A 16,460-nucleotide genomic window follows, 5' to 3' on the forward strand; every position below is an offset into this window, starting at 1 on the left:
ATAAGGAATTAGAGGAAATAAAAAAGAGTCAATATACAATGAATAATGCAATAGATGAGATCAGAAACACTCTCGAGGGAACAAACAGTAGAATAATGGAGGCAGAAGATGGGATAAGCGAGCTAGAAGATAGAATTGTAGAAATAAATGAAACAGAGACGGAAAAAGAAAAAAGAATTAAAAGAAATGAGTACAATATTAGAGACATATGGGACAGTATTAGACGCCCCAACATTCAAATCATGGGAGTCCCAGAAGAAGAAGACAAAAAGAAAGACCATGAGAGAATACTTGAGGAGATAATAGTTGAAAATTTCCCTAAAATGGGGAAGGAAATAATCACCCAAGTCCAAGAAACACAGAGAGTCCCTAACAGGATAAACCCAAGGCAAAACACTCCAAGGCACATATTAATCAAATTAACAAAGATCAAACACAAAGAAAAAATATTAAAAGCAGCAAGGGAAAAACAACAAATAACACACAAGGGGATTCCCATAAGGATAACAGCTGATCTTTCAGCAGAAACTCTTCAGGCCAGGAGGGAATGGCAAGACATACTTAAAGTGATGAAAGAAAGTAACCTACAGCCCAGATTACTATACCCAGCAAGGATTTCATTCAAATATGAAGGAGAAATCAAAAGCTTTACAGACAAGCAAAAGCTGAGAAAATTCAGCATCACCAAACCAGCTCTCCAACAAATACTAAAGGATCTTCTCTAGACTGGAAACACAGAAAGGGTATATAAACTTGAACCCAAAACAATAAAGAAAATGGCAACGGGATCATACTTATCAATAATCACCTTAAACGTAAATGGGTTGAATGCACCAACCAAAAGACAAAGGCTGGCTGAATGGATACAAAAACAAGACCCCCATATATGTTGTCTACAAGAGACCCACCTCAAATCGAGGGACACATACAGACTGAAAGTGAAGGGCTGGAAAAAGATATTCCACGCAAATAGAGACCAAAAGAAAGCAGGAGTAGCAATACTCATATCATATAAAATAGATTTTAAAACAAAGTCTGTGAAAAGAGACAAAGAAGGAAACTACATAATGATTAAAGGATCAATCCAAGAAGAAGATATAACAATTCTAAATATTTATGCACCCAAAATAGGAACACCGCAATATGTAAGACAATTACTAACAAGTATGAAAGGGGAAATTAACAGTAACACAGTAATAGTGGGAGACTTTAATACCCCACTTACATCTATGGATAGCTCAACTAAACAGAAAATTAACAAGGAAACACAAACTTTAAATGGTACAATAGACCAATTAGACCTAAGAGATATCTATAGGACATTTCACCCCAAAACAATGAATTTCACCTTTTTCTCAAGTGCACACAGAACCTTTTCCAGGATAGATCACATCCTGGGCCCTAAATCTAGCCTTGGTAAATTCAAAAAAATTGAAATCATTCCGAGCATCTTTTCTGACCACAATGCAGTAAGATTAGATCTCAATTACAGGAGAAAAACTATTAAAAAGGCCAACATATGGAGGCTGAACAACACGCTGCTGAATAACAAACAAATCATAGAAGAAATCAAAAGAGAAATCAAAATATGCATAGAAATGAATGAAAATGAAAACACAGCAACCCAAAACCTCTGGGACACTGTAAAAGCAGTGCTAAGGGGGAAGTTCATAGCAATACAGGCACACCTCAAGAAACAAGAAAAAAGTCAACTAAGTAACCTAACTCTACATCTAAAGAAACTAGAAAAGGAAGAAATGAAGAACCCCAGGGTTAGTAGAAGGAAAGAAATCGTACAAATTAGGGCAGAGATAAATGCAAAAGAAACAAAAGAGACCATAGCAAAAATCAACAAAGCCAAAAGCTGGTTCTTTGAGAAGGTAAATAAAGTTGACAAACCACTAGCCAGACTCATCAAGAAACAAAGGGAGAAGAACCAAATCAATAAAATTAGAAATGAAAATGGAGAGATCACAACCGACAACACAGAAATACAAAGGCTTACTAGAGAATACTATCAGCAATTATATGGCAATAAAATGAATAACTTGGAAGAAATGGACAAATTCCTAGAAAAGTACACCTTGCCAAAACTGAACCAGGAAGAAATAGAAAATCTGAACAGACCCATCACAAGCACGGAACTAGAGGAAGTAATCAGATATCTTCCAGCAAACAGAAGCCCAGGACCAGACGGCTTCCCAGCTGAATTCTACCAAAAATTTAGAGAAGAGCTAACACCTATTCTACTCAAACTCTTCCAGAAAATTGCTGAGGAAGGGAAACTTCCAAACTCATTCTATGAGGCCACCATCAACCTAATCCCAAAACCTGGTAAATATTCCACAAAAGAAAGAAAACTACAGGCCAATATCATTGATGAACATAGATGCAAAAATCCTTAACAAAATTCTAGCAATCAGAATCCAACAACTCATTAAGAAGATCACACATCATGACCAAGTGGGCTTTATCCAGGAATTTATCCAGGAATGCAAGGATTCTTCAATATCTGCAAATCAATCAACATAATACACCATATTAACAAACTGAAAAATAAAAATCATATGATTAACTCAATAGATGCAGAGAAAGCCTTTAACAAAATACAACATCCATTTATGATAAAAACTCTCCAGAAAGTGGGAATAGAAGGGACATATCTCAATATAATAAAAGCTATATGTGACAAACCCACAGCAAACATTATCCTCAATGGTGAAAAACTGAAAGCATTTCCCCTAAAGTCAGGAACAAGACAAGGGTGCCCACTCTCACCACTACTATTCAACATAGTTCTGGAAGTTTTGGCCACAGCAATCAGAGCAGAAAAAGACATAAAAGGCATACAAATTGGAAAAGAAGAAGCAAAACTTTCACTGTTCGCTGATGACATGATCCTCTACACAGAAAACCCTAAAGACTCTACCAGAAAACTACTAGAGCTAATCAATGAATACAGTAAAGTTGCAGGATATAAAATCAACACACAGAAATCCCTTGCATTCCTATACACTAATAATGAGAAAATAGAAAGAGAAATTAAGGAAACTCTTCCATTCACTGTTGCAACGAAAAGAATTAGATACTTAGGAATATATCTACCTAAGGAAACAAAAGACTTGTACATAGAAAACTGTAAAACACTAGTGAAAGTAATCAAAGAGGACACTAATAGATGGAGAAATATATCGTGTTCATGGATTGGAAGAATAAATATTGTGAAAATGAGTATACTACCCAAAGTAATTTGTACATTCAATGCAATCCCTATCAAGCTACCAACGATACTTTTCACAGAACTAGAACAAATAATTTCACAATTTGTATGGAAATACAAAAAACCTCGAATAGCCAAAACAATCTTGAAGAAGAAGAATGGAACTGGAGGAATTAACCTGCCAGACTTCAGGCTCTACTACAAAGCCACCGTCATCAAGACAGTTTGATCCTGGCATAAAGACAGAAATATAGATCAATGGAACAAAATAGAAAGCCCAGAGATAAATCCACGCACCTATGGACACCTTATCTTTGACAAAGAAGGCAAGAATATAAAATGGAGAAAAGACAGTCTCTTTAACAGGTGGTGCTGGGAACACTGGTCAGCCACTTGTAAAAGAATGAAACTAGCACACTTCCTAATACCATACACCAAAATAAACTCAAAATGGATTAGAGAGCTAAATGTAAGACCAGAAACTATAAAACTCCTAGTGGAGAACGTAGGCAAAACACTCTCCAACATAAATCACAGCAGGATCCTCCAAGACCCACCTCCCAGAATATTGGAAATAAAAGCAAAAATAAACAAATGGGATCTAATTAAAATCAAAAGCTTCTGCACAGCAAAGGAAACTCTAAGCAAGGTGAAAAGACAGCCTTCAGAATGGGAGAAAATAATAGCAAATGAAGCAACTGATAAAGGATTAATTTCCAAAATATACAAGCACCTCCTACAGCTCAATTCCAGAAAAATAAATGACCCATTCAAAAAATGGGCCAAAGAACTAAACAGACATTTCTCCAAAGAAGACATAAAGATGGCTAACAAACACATGAAAAAATGCTCAACATCCCTCATAATCAGAGAAATGCAAATCAAAACCACAATGAGATACCATTTCACACCAGTCAGAATGGCTGCTATCCAAAAGTCTACATGCAATAAATGCTGGAGAGGATGTGGAGGAAAGGGAACCCTCTTACACTGTTGGTGGGAATGCAAACTAGTACAGCCACTATGGAGAACTGTGTGGAGATTCCTCAAAAAACTGGAAATAGAACTGCCATATGATCCAGCAATCGCACTCCTGGGCATACACACCGAGGAAACCAGAATTGAAAGAGACACATGTACTCCAATGTTCATTGCAGCACTGTTGATAATAGCCAGGACATGGAAGCAACCTAGATGTCCATCTGCAGATGAATGGATAAGAAACTTTGGTATATATACACAATGGAGTATTTTTCAGCCATCCAAAAGAATGTATTTGAATCAGTTCTAATGAGGTGGATGAAATTGGAGCCTATTATACAGAGTGGAAAAGAAATGCAAAAAAGCAAAATGGCTGTCTGAGGAGACCTTAAAAATAGCTGGGAAAAGAAGAGAAGAGAAAAGCAGAGGAGAAAAGTAAAGATATAAGCATCTGAATACAGAGTTACAAAGAATAGCAAGGAGAGATAAGAAAGCCTTCCTCAGCGATCAATGCAAAGTAATAGAGGAAAACAACAGAATAGGAAAAACAAGAGATCTCTTCAAGAAAATTAGAGATACCAAGGGAACATTTCATGCAAAGATGGGCTCGATAAAGGACAGTAATGGTATGGACCTAACAGAAGCAGAAGATATTAAGAATAGGTGGCAGGAATACACAGAAGAACTGTACAAAAAAGATCTTCATGACAAAGATAGTCACGATAACGTGATCACTGACCTAGAGCCAGATATCTTGGAATGTGAAGTCAAGTGGGCCTTAGAAAGCATCACTACGAACAAAGCTAGTGGAGGTGATGGAATTCCAGTTGAGCTACTTCAAATCTTGAAAGATGATGCTGTGAAAGTGCTGCACTCAATATGCCAGCAAATTTGGAAAACTCAGCAGTGGCCACAGGACTGGAAAAGGTCAGTCTTCATTCCAATCCCAAAGAAAGGCAATGCCAAAGAATGCTCAAACTACCGCACAATTGCACTCATCTCACACACTAGTAAAGTCATGTTCCAAATTCTCCAAGCCAGGCTTCAGCAATATGTGAACCGTGAACTCCCAGATGTTCAAGCAGGTTTTAGAAAAGGCAGAGGCACCAGAGATCAAATTGCCAACATCCGCTGGATCATGGAGAAACCAAGAAAGTTCCAGAAAAACATCTATTTCTGCTTTATTGACTATGCCAAAGCCTTTGACTGTGTGGATCACAATAAACTGTGTAAAATACTGAAAGAGATTGGAATACCAGACCACCTGATCTCTTGAGAAACCTGTATGCAGGTCAGGAAACAACAGTCAGAACTGTACATGGAACAGCAGACTGGTTCCAAATAGGAAAATGAGTACGTCAAGGTTGTATATTGTCACCCTGCTTATTTAACTTATATGCAGAGTACATCATGAGGAACGCTGGGCTGGAAGAAGCACAAGCTGGAATCAAGATTGCTGGGAGAAATATCAATAACCTCAGATATGCAGATGACACCACCCTTATGGCAGAAAGTGAAGAGGAACTCAAAAACCTCTTGATGAAAGTGAAAGAGGAGAGTGAAAAAGTTGGCTTGAAGCTCAACATTCAGAAAACAAAGATCATGGCATCTGGTCCCATCACTTCATGGGAAATAGATGGAAAAACAGTGGAAACAGTGTCAGACTCTATTTTGGGGGGCTCCAAAATCACTGCAGATGCTGATTGCAGCCATGAAATTAAAAGACGCTTACTACTTGGAAGGAAAGTTATGACCAACCTTGATAGTATATTAAAAAGCAGAGACATTACTTTGCCAACCAAGGTCCGTCTAGTCAAGGCTATGGTTTTTCCCGTGGTCATGTATGGATGTGAGTGTTGGACTGTGAAGAAAGCTGATTGCCGAAGAATTGATGCTTTTGAACTGTGGTGCTGGAAAAGACTCTTGAGAGTCCCTTGGACTGCAAGGAGATCCAACCAGTCCATTCTAAAGGAGATCAATCCTGGATATTCTTTGGAAGGACTGATGCTAAAGCTGAACTGCAATACTTTGGCCACCTCATGTGACGAGTTGACTCACTGGAAAAGACTCTGATGCTGGGAAAGGTTGGGGGCGGGAGGAGAAGGGGACGACAGAGAATGAGATGGCTGGATGGCATCACCGACTCGATGGACATGAGTTTGAGTGAACTCCGGGAGTTGGTGATGGACAGGGAGACCTGGTGTGCTGTGATTCATGGGGTCGCAGAGTCAGACACGACTGAGCGACTGAACTGAACTGAACTGATACAGAGTGAAGTAAGCCAGAAAGGAAAACATCAATACAGTATACTAACGCATATATATGGAATTTAGAAAGATGGTAACCTTAACCCTGTATACGAGACTGCAAAATAGACATAGGCATATAGAACAGTCTTTGGGACTCTGTGGGAGAGGGTGAAGGTGGGATGATTTGGGAGGATGGCATTGTAGCATGTATATTATCATATGTGAAATGAATCACCAGTCCAGGTTTGATGCATGATAAAAAAAATAAAATAAAAAATAAAATAAAAAATGATTTGGTAGAGATGAAAAAAATAATATGTAAAGAGACAAGGGCCACCCACTGAGGAATCCAGGTGTTGAGAAATCATGGCCAGCTTCCCAGAGATTGTGGTACTTCATCTAAAACCAGACAGTGAAACTGAGGTCCACACAAACAACTTTCTCAGTCTCTCACAAATGGTTGTTTTGAATTAAGGTGAGAAAATGTCCTGACACTGCTCTCATTTACTTCAAACATCTCTGTCCACCTGTGGGTGCAATAGGGAACAGAGCGTGTTATCCCATCTTAAATGATCTGGAATGAAAGGGGAACTGGAGAGGTTGCTGTGTTCAGCCCAGGTCCGCTTTCATATCAATGTATGGCAGAAAACCACTACAATATTTAAAGTAATTAGCCTCCAACTAAAATAAATTTAAAAAAAAAGTATTGTCACTGCTAAGTGCTGTCTTCATTAGCTGTGAATGAAATTTTTGCTTGAAACAATTTTTCTTTGAAAGTTAACACTTCAATACCTTGATGGTGGGGAACACTCATGGTCCGTAAAACTGCTTGGAGAAGGAAATGGCAACCCACTCCAGTGTTCTTGCATGGAGAATCCCAGGGACAGGGGAGCCTGGTGGGCTTCCGTCTGTGTGGTCACACAGAGTCGGACACGACTGAAGTGACTTAACAGCAGCTGCAGCAGTCACAGCCTGAGTGGCAGGGGGCAGCTGAGAATGAATAGTCTAAGGATCAGGTGGTGAGAATTTCCTGAGTGTTTTAGGACTGTGTGAACCTACTACAAAAGAGTAAGCTTGGAAAGAATGACCACTTCGCTATACAGCAGAAATTAACACAATGTTTTACATTAACTACACTTCAATAAAATAATTTTTGAAAAGAGAATAAGCCTGGGTGGGCAGTGATTAAGAAAACCTCTCCAAGGCTTGCTTTAAGGTTGACAAATTTGTTCCCTCCACACACCTTTCATCCTTTCTCTAATGCAGAGATGAAAACTGGTTGCCCCAGGTTAGCCACCTCATCTGCAAATCTAACTCTGCCCCTACTGAACTACTGCACACTCAGTTTCCCCATCTTTCAAGAACAAACAACTAATACTAGTACCAGCTGAGGTGGGCTCTCCAGGTGGCACTAGTGATAAGGAGCCTGCCTGCCAATTCAGGAGACATAAGAGATGCGGGTTCGATTCCTGGGTCAGGAATATCCCCTGGAGGAGGGCATGGCAACATACTCCAGTATTCTTGCCTGGAGAATCCCATGGACAGAGGAGCCTGGCGGGCTACAGTTCATGGGGTTGAAAAGAGTCAGACACAGCTGCAATGACTTAGCATGTGTGCATGCACCAGCTGTCAGGAACCTAGATACAGCCTGGACCGTGGGAACACTCATTCAGCTGAGTTAATTTCCATCAGGATCAAATTTCAACCTTTCCACACAGGGGACATGCTATTCTTGTCTTAAAAGGCTGACCGACAAACAGGCTTCCCGATCCTGTCACAGGCATCCCTTTCAAGTTTAGCAAACTCTTCCCATCACTGTTGGCAATGATATCCAGCAATGAGTTCTCTGGTGAGAAAAAAAGAAAGCTTAGAGAGATACTCTCAATTGTCTCTTTCTAGTGATATTTTCTAGGACCCAAAACTGAAAAGCACAAGTCAAAAATGAAGAGAGAGACTTTAGCAGTGAGTCCTGGGGAAATCTGGTGGGGTCCTTAGGGAGGGACCATTACCCCTGGAAACCAGCAGAGACTCTTCACAGAATGGCTATCTGTTGAATGCCACCTATATGCTTGGTGTGTTCCCAAGATAAGTGAGGGAGGAGCTTATTCACAAGCATCTGGAGTCTGGTAGTTGCTGTTCAGTCGCAAAGTCATATCCAACGTGACATGGACACAAAAGTGACATTTTTTGAGTGAAGGGGTGAAGACCTGGGAGCAGTGGAGCAAGTTCAGGCCAGCCGCCCCCCCCACACACCTGGAGGCAGCAGACAGTGAGAGCTGATTAGAAGTCACCCAATTGAGTCAACTCGTCGCATGAGGTGGCCAAAGTACTGGAGTTTCAGCTTTAGCATCAGTCCTTCCAATGAACACCCAGGACTGATCTCCTTTAGAATGGACTGGTTGGATCTCCTTGCAGTCCAAGGGACTCTCAAGAGTCTTCTCCAGCACCACAGTTCAAAAACATCAATTCTTATGCAATATTGCTCTTTACAGCATCGGACCTTGCTTCTATCACCAGTCACATCCACAACTGGGTATTTGTTTCGCTTTGGCTCCATCCCTTCATTCTTTCTGGAGTCATTTCTCTACTGATCTCCAGCAGCATACTGGGCACCTCCTATCATTTTGCCTTTTGATACTGTTCATGGGGTTCTCAAGGCAAGTATACTGAAATGGTTTGCCATTCCCTTCTCCAGTGGACCACATTCTGTCAGACCTCTCCACCATGACCCGTCTGTCTTGGGTGGCCCCACACGGCCACCTCATGTGACGAGTTGACTCAATGGAAAAGAGTCTGATGCTGGGAGGGATTGGGGGTGGGAGGAGAAGGGGACGACAGAGAATGAGATGGCTGGATGGCATCACCGACTCGATGGACATGAGTCTGAGTGAACTCCAGGAGTTGGTGATGGACAGGGAGGCCTGGTGTGCTGTGATTCATGGGGTCGCAAAGAGTCGGACATGACTGAGCAACTGAACTGAACTGAACTGAATGGGAAGGTTAGGAAGGGTAAGGGCAGTGGCATATTTCCTTGCTGCTGTGCTTTCCTTCCTGGGGTCTCAAACTAGTCCTCCATTCTCTGACCAGCTTTCAGAGTCCTCTGATTGCTGCTTGTGATATTTGAGGTGTCTGACTGTGCTTGGAGCAGCAGGCAGGGGTGCCCCTATTTTGCTGGGTGGACAAGTAGTGAGATGGAGGCAGCTTTCATCTTTCCCATAGACTGTCCTTGAGGTGGGAGGATGCACTGCCAGGGGTTGCTGGGAAAACCTGAGAGTAAAGGAAGTGTTATGTAGTGGACAGATATCCACGGGGCTGTGGACAGATATCCATGGGGCTGTGGACAGAGGGACAGCAGAAATGAGGGGGCTGCCTATTGGCCTGATGAGAACAGACACAGCCTCCTGTGGACTCCTGGGGTTGGGTTTAGTGGCTGCCGCATGACAATTTCATCTTTGTATATTGCAAGATTAGACTGTCTTTAGCCCAAGACATTTTTGTTACTTTTCCTTTCTGCATCCCATGATTTGAAATAGTATATCTACTCCATTAATAACTCTATTCCAGTGTTTCTAAAGAAAGGAATGTGATGAAACATTATTCCATGATAACCCCACAGTAAACACGGACAAAACAATACTAAACTTGGTTGTATTTTGCAGTGGTAATTATTGTTTCGTAGTGAAAAAAAGGAGACCAAACTGAGCTGCAGAGCTGGCCCAGCGCTCACAGCTTGGTGTCTCCTGATGAACCCAAACAACTTCATAGAATGTCATCAGGCAAGGCTACCTGGTGAGATCAAGAGCAAGGTCACAGTGTCATCATGTCTGAACACAAATGAGACAGGAAGCCACACAAAGGGTCAAACATCCACTTAGCCGAGGGTAAAGGGAGAGAGGCTGTTTCTTTACAGTGAAGACTGCAGCCTCACTTTCATCTGCACTTCTTCTGTAGTGGTGGTGGTGGGTTAGTCGCTAAGTCACGTCTAACTCTTTGTGACCCCATGGACTGTAGCCCACAAGGCTCTGTCCATGGGATTTTCAAGGCAAAACTGGAATGGGTTGCCATTTCCTTCTCCAAGGGGATCTTCCCACCCAGGGACTGAACCTGGGTCTTCTGCATTGTAGGCGGATTCTTTATGAAGTGAGCTACTAGAGAAGCCTGCACTTCTGCGTGCATGCATGCTAAATCGCTTCAGTCATGTCTGATTGTGTGAGACCCTATGGACTGTAGACACAATTTATTAGGATGTACAAGCATAGGACTCCCCTCTTCCTGACAGCATCACAGCATCCAACCTAAAGCCCAGCTTCCTGGACCCCTCTCCCTAAATCCCCCAAAACAAGCCTAATAGTGAGTCCTTTCCAGTTCCCTTTTACTGGGATGAACCTGGCTCCCCCTGCGATGCCTTGTGTGTGGTCTCTCTTGCTCTAGCGAATAATAAACCCAACTTGTTTAATTGCAGTCCTGTTCCTAGGGGTCTTCAGTTGGCGGACATTTTCCAGATACAATATATTCAGATAGGATGGCATTCACACGCTAATTTCCATGAAAACTTTTGGAAACACACAAAATAGCTTATTTATTCCACCACCACCTGACCACCAACTCCATGATAGTATAACTTTTGCTAAACCCTAGTATTCTGGATCACAATATATTAAGTCCGAGCTGAGAACATCCTGGCACTTTTTGGTATCTGAATGACCCCAGGAGTAACTTCTTAAAACTGGAGATTGTATCTTTTCCATTCATTCATCTGATGAGTCTACTAGTGACAAATGGGAACAACCCAGGCCTTTAAACTTCTCTTCCCAGTACTCTGTCTGTCCCTAAGACACACATTCCATTAATTTTCAATGACTTGTATCTGCTTTCAAGAATGTCTTTCAGAAAACCAAAAGAGGAATTATAATGGATGTTCAGGACCAGTGTGGTTCATTGAATGGCATGAAAATTAACTTCACATTTAGTAGCATAATGGCTTCCCTGGTGGCTCAGACGGTAAAGCGTCTGCCTGCAATGCAGGAGACCTGGGTTCGATCCCTAGGTCAGGAAGATTCCCCTGGAGAAGGAAATGGCAACCCACTCCAGTACTCTTGGCTGGAAAATTCCATGGGTGGAGGAGACTGGTAGGCTATAGTCCATAGGACCTCAAAGTTGCACATGACTGAGCAACTTCATACACGCACACACAAAAATAGAGGCATAATGACAGAAAAATAAATAAATACAGTCTACTTACAGTTTTTGGTTACAGACTTTTAGCCAAATGGCACTCAAAGTATATTCAAAGCCAGGGAGGCTTTGCATATCATATGGAACCTTTGACCCATACATCTGTGTAACCTATGTGTCTCTTTGACTGGAGATGACGATGGAGTTTGGGAAGCTTCAAGGAGACATCTTACTGAAATCTGCACAGCAATTCTTTTCAACCTTTCTGGGAGTATAAGACATGGCAGAGACATATGATCTGAACCCATGTAATTCACACGATTGGATGACCTTGCCTCATGGAATTCATGGTGTGGGCAGGCTCCCTAAATAGTTGTCACATTATTCCATTTTACACATCAGTTTCAACATACACAAATATTTTATTCAGATTTTATAGGTATTGTACAATCTGACAGGATTTTGGATAACAGCTCCTTGAGTTTTGGGGAAAAGGAATGGGGGAAGGTAGGGCCAGTATATTTATGAAATAAAAATACAGATGAAATAAATATTGCATGAGACCTACTTATATCCTTCAAAAGTTGTTTATCTGAAATTCAAATTTAACTGGATATCCTATATTTTATCTCCCCACCCCAGGGAGGAGAGTGGGAAGGTCATCACAAAAATTAATATTAAAGAACTGGGTAGATTGAAGCAGAGTTCCAAATTAAGAGACTCTTGGCCTGTAATGAGATTCAAGGAGTGCTCTGCCAATGACCTAGGGGTTTTAGGCATCTGCCTTAGAATCCAGGATCTTAGTGGATGGCCCAAAGAGGAGTCATGGAGTGTGTGTGTAGCAGGGGATTGACGTTGATGGGTTGTAGAGAAGTGCTGACTACAGAAGGTCTAGTTATAGATCAGCGCCTAGAAAGCCCCAGGAGGCTGGGCTGCACGCTGGTCAGTTGCGTCAATTTCTTTGCTTGGGAAATCATCTGGCTCCAGTCCAGATGATGTTGTAGGAGGAAGGGAATGTGCTGTTTCTCTATCCCAGGAGGACTCATTCAATCCTCGGGGCTTCTGGAGGGTTCTCCTGGAAACTCAAGACAGCCACAAGCTTGTGTGCTCCATATGAACGAGGGAATATGGGAACTGGACTGACAGAGGGCCCACCTGCCCCTACTCTCCCTGCCTGGCTGTGGTCCCACTCCAGGCAGCAGTGCGCTGCCTTGTTGGAGCTTGCCTGCTCCATCAGATATGCAGGTTCAGGCCAGCAATGCTGCTTTGAATGCAGAAGTGTCCTGCTGTGGATGATAAATTATACGATCATCCTATTCTTAGCCCAGGGGCCTCTGTGCATTGAATTTTCTGCATCTGCTTTGTTTTAACCACAGTACCAAGCTTTACCATAGGTTGGCAATAGGATTCTGGCAGACAGAGTGAGGATGAGGAAAATGGAACAAAAAAGAAACAGATTGAGAACAGGTAACAGAGAAAATGGTAGTGATGGGGAGGAAAAACTTCTTCTACCCTTCCTGCTGGGCCTCCCGACCTAAGCAGACCCGCTAGGGAACAGGAGTGGACCCAAGAAACTTAACACACTATAAGGATTACAGGAAGCTGATTCTGAAGACACTGCGACCCGGCTCTGTGCCAGCCTGGCTCTATCCTAGATCTGCATTTAGCATTCTTCCCAGAGATGCTTGGTGCCCCCACCAAGTGAAGGTGGAGAAGGAAATGGGGACACATGTGACCTTAGATTGGTGTCAGACTGACCATGAGCTGCCCTGTGCCAGGCCCTTAGTGGGTGCCCTGTACACATATATATAATTGAATATTATTCAGCCATAAAAAGAATGATATAATGCCATTTGCAGCAACATAGATGGATCTAGAGATGATCATACTAAATGGAGTAAATCAGAAAGAGAAAGACAGATACCACACAATTTCACTTTATATGTAGAATCTAAAATATGACACAACTGAACTTTTTTGTGAAACAGAAATAGACTCACAGAGAAAGAAAACAAGATTATGGTTACCAAAGGGGAAAGAGGAAGGATGCATTAGGAGTTCCTATATATAAAACAGATAAACAGCAAGGTCCTACCGTATAGCACAGGGAACTATGCTCAGTAGTTTATAATAATCTATAAAAGAAAAGAACCTGAAAAAGAATATTATGCATATATGTATATGTATATATGTGTGTGTGCTCAGTCGCTAAGTCATGTCTGACTCTTTCGTGACTCCAGGGACTGCCTGGCTCCTCTGTCCATGGGCTTCCCAGGCAAGACTTCTGGTGTGAGTTGCCATTTACGTCTCCAGTATGTATACACACACACACACACACACACACGCAATTTTGCTATAAACCTAAAAGTAACACAACATTGTAAATCAACTATACTTTATTTTTTTATGACATGATAACACATTTATAATGCAAAGCACCTGGAAGTAATCAGCTGTTAAGAGTACAAGTTGCTCAGCTCACTGCAAGGTGAGTCAGGAGGGGACTTTAATCCAGAGTCGACTGACAGAGAAGAGGGGAGGGTAGCGCCTCAAAATAACCATCTTGTTGGGGCCAGGTTGGACAGGACCCGGACATCACGGATCAGTGGAGAGTTCCAAACAGTTTCTGGGAGAAATCTCCCAGCGGACGCAGGCTGGGAGACTGGCACTGACCTCACTGCTCCCCGGGGCAGGCCTAGAACCAGCCCTCAGCAACACCGGATCTTCCTGGACGCCCTGACTTCTTGCCCGCCTCGCTGTGGTTCTGTGGGCGGGTCAAGCGGAACTCGCGCAGTCCAGGGGTGGTTTGCCTGGGTCCTTTCGGGAAGTTCCCTTTCTTTCTCTGGTCCTCAGGGGCATCCCCCATAAGTTTCTCATCTATCTCGTCCAGTCCTCTGCCTGAAAACTGGGCAGGAAGGATAGACTCATCAACTATACTTTAAAATTAAAAATCTAGGTAGGATTGGTCCCTTCTGGAGGTCTGAAGGGAGGAACTGTTTCCTTGCTTTTTCTAGCCTCTGGAAGCTGCCTGCATTGTTTGGATCTGACTCCTTCCTTGTACACATGTCTTTTTCTCTCTCCACTGCCTTGTCACATTGCACCTATCCTTTGATAGTCAATCCTCCTTCTACATTTCTCTTACAGGGACATTTATGATTACATTTGGGGCCCACCTGGATGATCCAAGATGACCTCCCCATCTCAAAGTCCTTAATCACATCTGCAAAGTCATACAGGTTCTAGGGATTAGGATGTGGACATTCTAGGGGTCCAGTATTCATCCAGTTTACAACTCTCCTCTCAGATTGAACTGGTGGCCTTGTCTGTTCTTTCAAGACAGGGAAAGGAATTCAGGGCCCCTACTCTTCACAATGTTATCTGCAGAGACAGTCTCTCACTGTATCTAATATGGTCTTCAAACCAACCCACAAGCCAGAAGGCGACGTCATCATTAATTTGCAGGTGGGAAATTGGTAAATAACATGTACAGAATTGAGTCCAGTGTCAGTGGAGCATGACCCCAAACAAGATCCTATACTTTCATCACTTCATTTAATTCTCTTGCAATCTGGGAAGCAACTTTTTCTGGGTTTACTCTCAGGTAGAGAACGTGAAATTAGAGAGGTCAAATGCTGAAACTGAGACTGCAGAGTCAGAAATGGAGCCTCTGAACTTGAACCCAAATCTGTGCTTTCCAGCCCTCATAACTGATGAAGACGTTTCCCACTGTGTGTTCTCCTGACCACAGTCCTGTGATGGCCTGAGGATGCAGTGGCCAATGGCTTCAGGTGATTGTTTGTGGTACACACTGACATCTTTAGATATTTCCAGAACCACAGAACACTAGGGCAGAGATGAGTCTTAGTGCAAACCTACCCCAAGTGATTCTCAAAATACAATATGAACAGAAAGTTCCAGAGTCTCATTCTCAGAGATTTTAATTTAGCATGTCTGGAGTGAAAACCAGGAATCCAGTATTTAATGAGCGCAGAAGTTGATTCTGATGCAATTAGACAGAAAAGAAAAACACCTAAATCTAGAGGACGAGGGTAATACATTTTCTCTGGATTGTAGGCTTAACCTTTCTTTGTTGATGGTGGAGGGGCAAGTGTGTGTGTGTGTGTTAAGATGCCAACCACAGTGACACTATTAGAAAATGCCAAAGGATTCTTAACAGATTGCTGGTTCTTTCAGGAGATTTGGTCAGGTAAAGTGTTTTGGCTCAGTCTGGGCTCTGATTTGAGTGGGAAAAATAATGAAAGGTGGATTCTATGTTGCCGAGTAGAACATTTGGAGACGCCTAGAGTCTAAGCTTGTGCGTTTGCCAGAAAGAAATCCAGAGTGGTCCCTGCAATGTCTATGTTACAATCTATCTAACTGCACTTTCCAGAAAATAGGATCAACTAACTATTAAGAAACATTCCAAGTCTGGATGTAGATGGGCAACATGCATTCACCAGAGATGTTAACACAGACTTGACTGAGGTTTGTTTTTGCTTAGAATATTGAGAAACGGAGCATCAGAACGCATTATCAGCTGGGGGAAAGCATGTCCAGAACAGGTGCCTGGACATCTGGTGGTCTTCAGCAAATTTACTACATAGGCCCTGCTTTCTTTGGATTTATAAAATTACCAAGTTGTCTGTTACTCTGTGTTACAATTCCCAAGCCTAATTACCCAGGACAGATGCACGGTGAATTTGCTTGCCTGGCATATTTGTCACATTACAAACGAGATGCATGAGTGATGATTCATGGCTTATTGCAGATGATAATATAACTGTTATCACACTGGCGTCTGATTCTGCAGTTCACTTGGGCTTATTACCAGCTGA

The sequence above is a fragment of the Moschus berezovskii genome, chromosome 21, assembly GCF_049115385.1.
Source record: "Moschus berezovskii isolate FMDL1 chromosome 21, NW_MosBer_1.0, whole genome shotgun sequence".
NCBI classification, from domain to species: Eukaryota; Metazoa; Chordata; class Mammalia; order Artiodactyla; family Moschidae; genus Moschus; species Moschus berezovskii.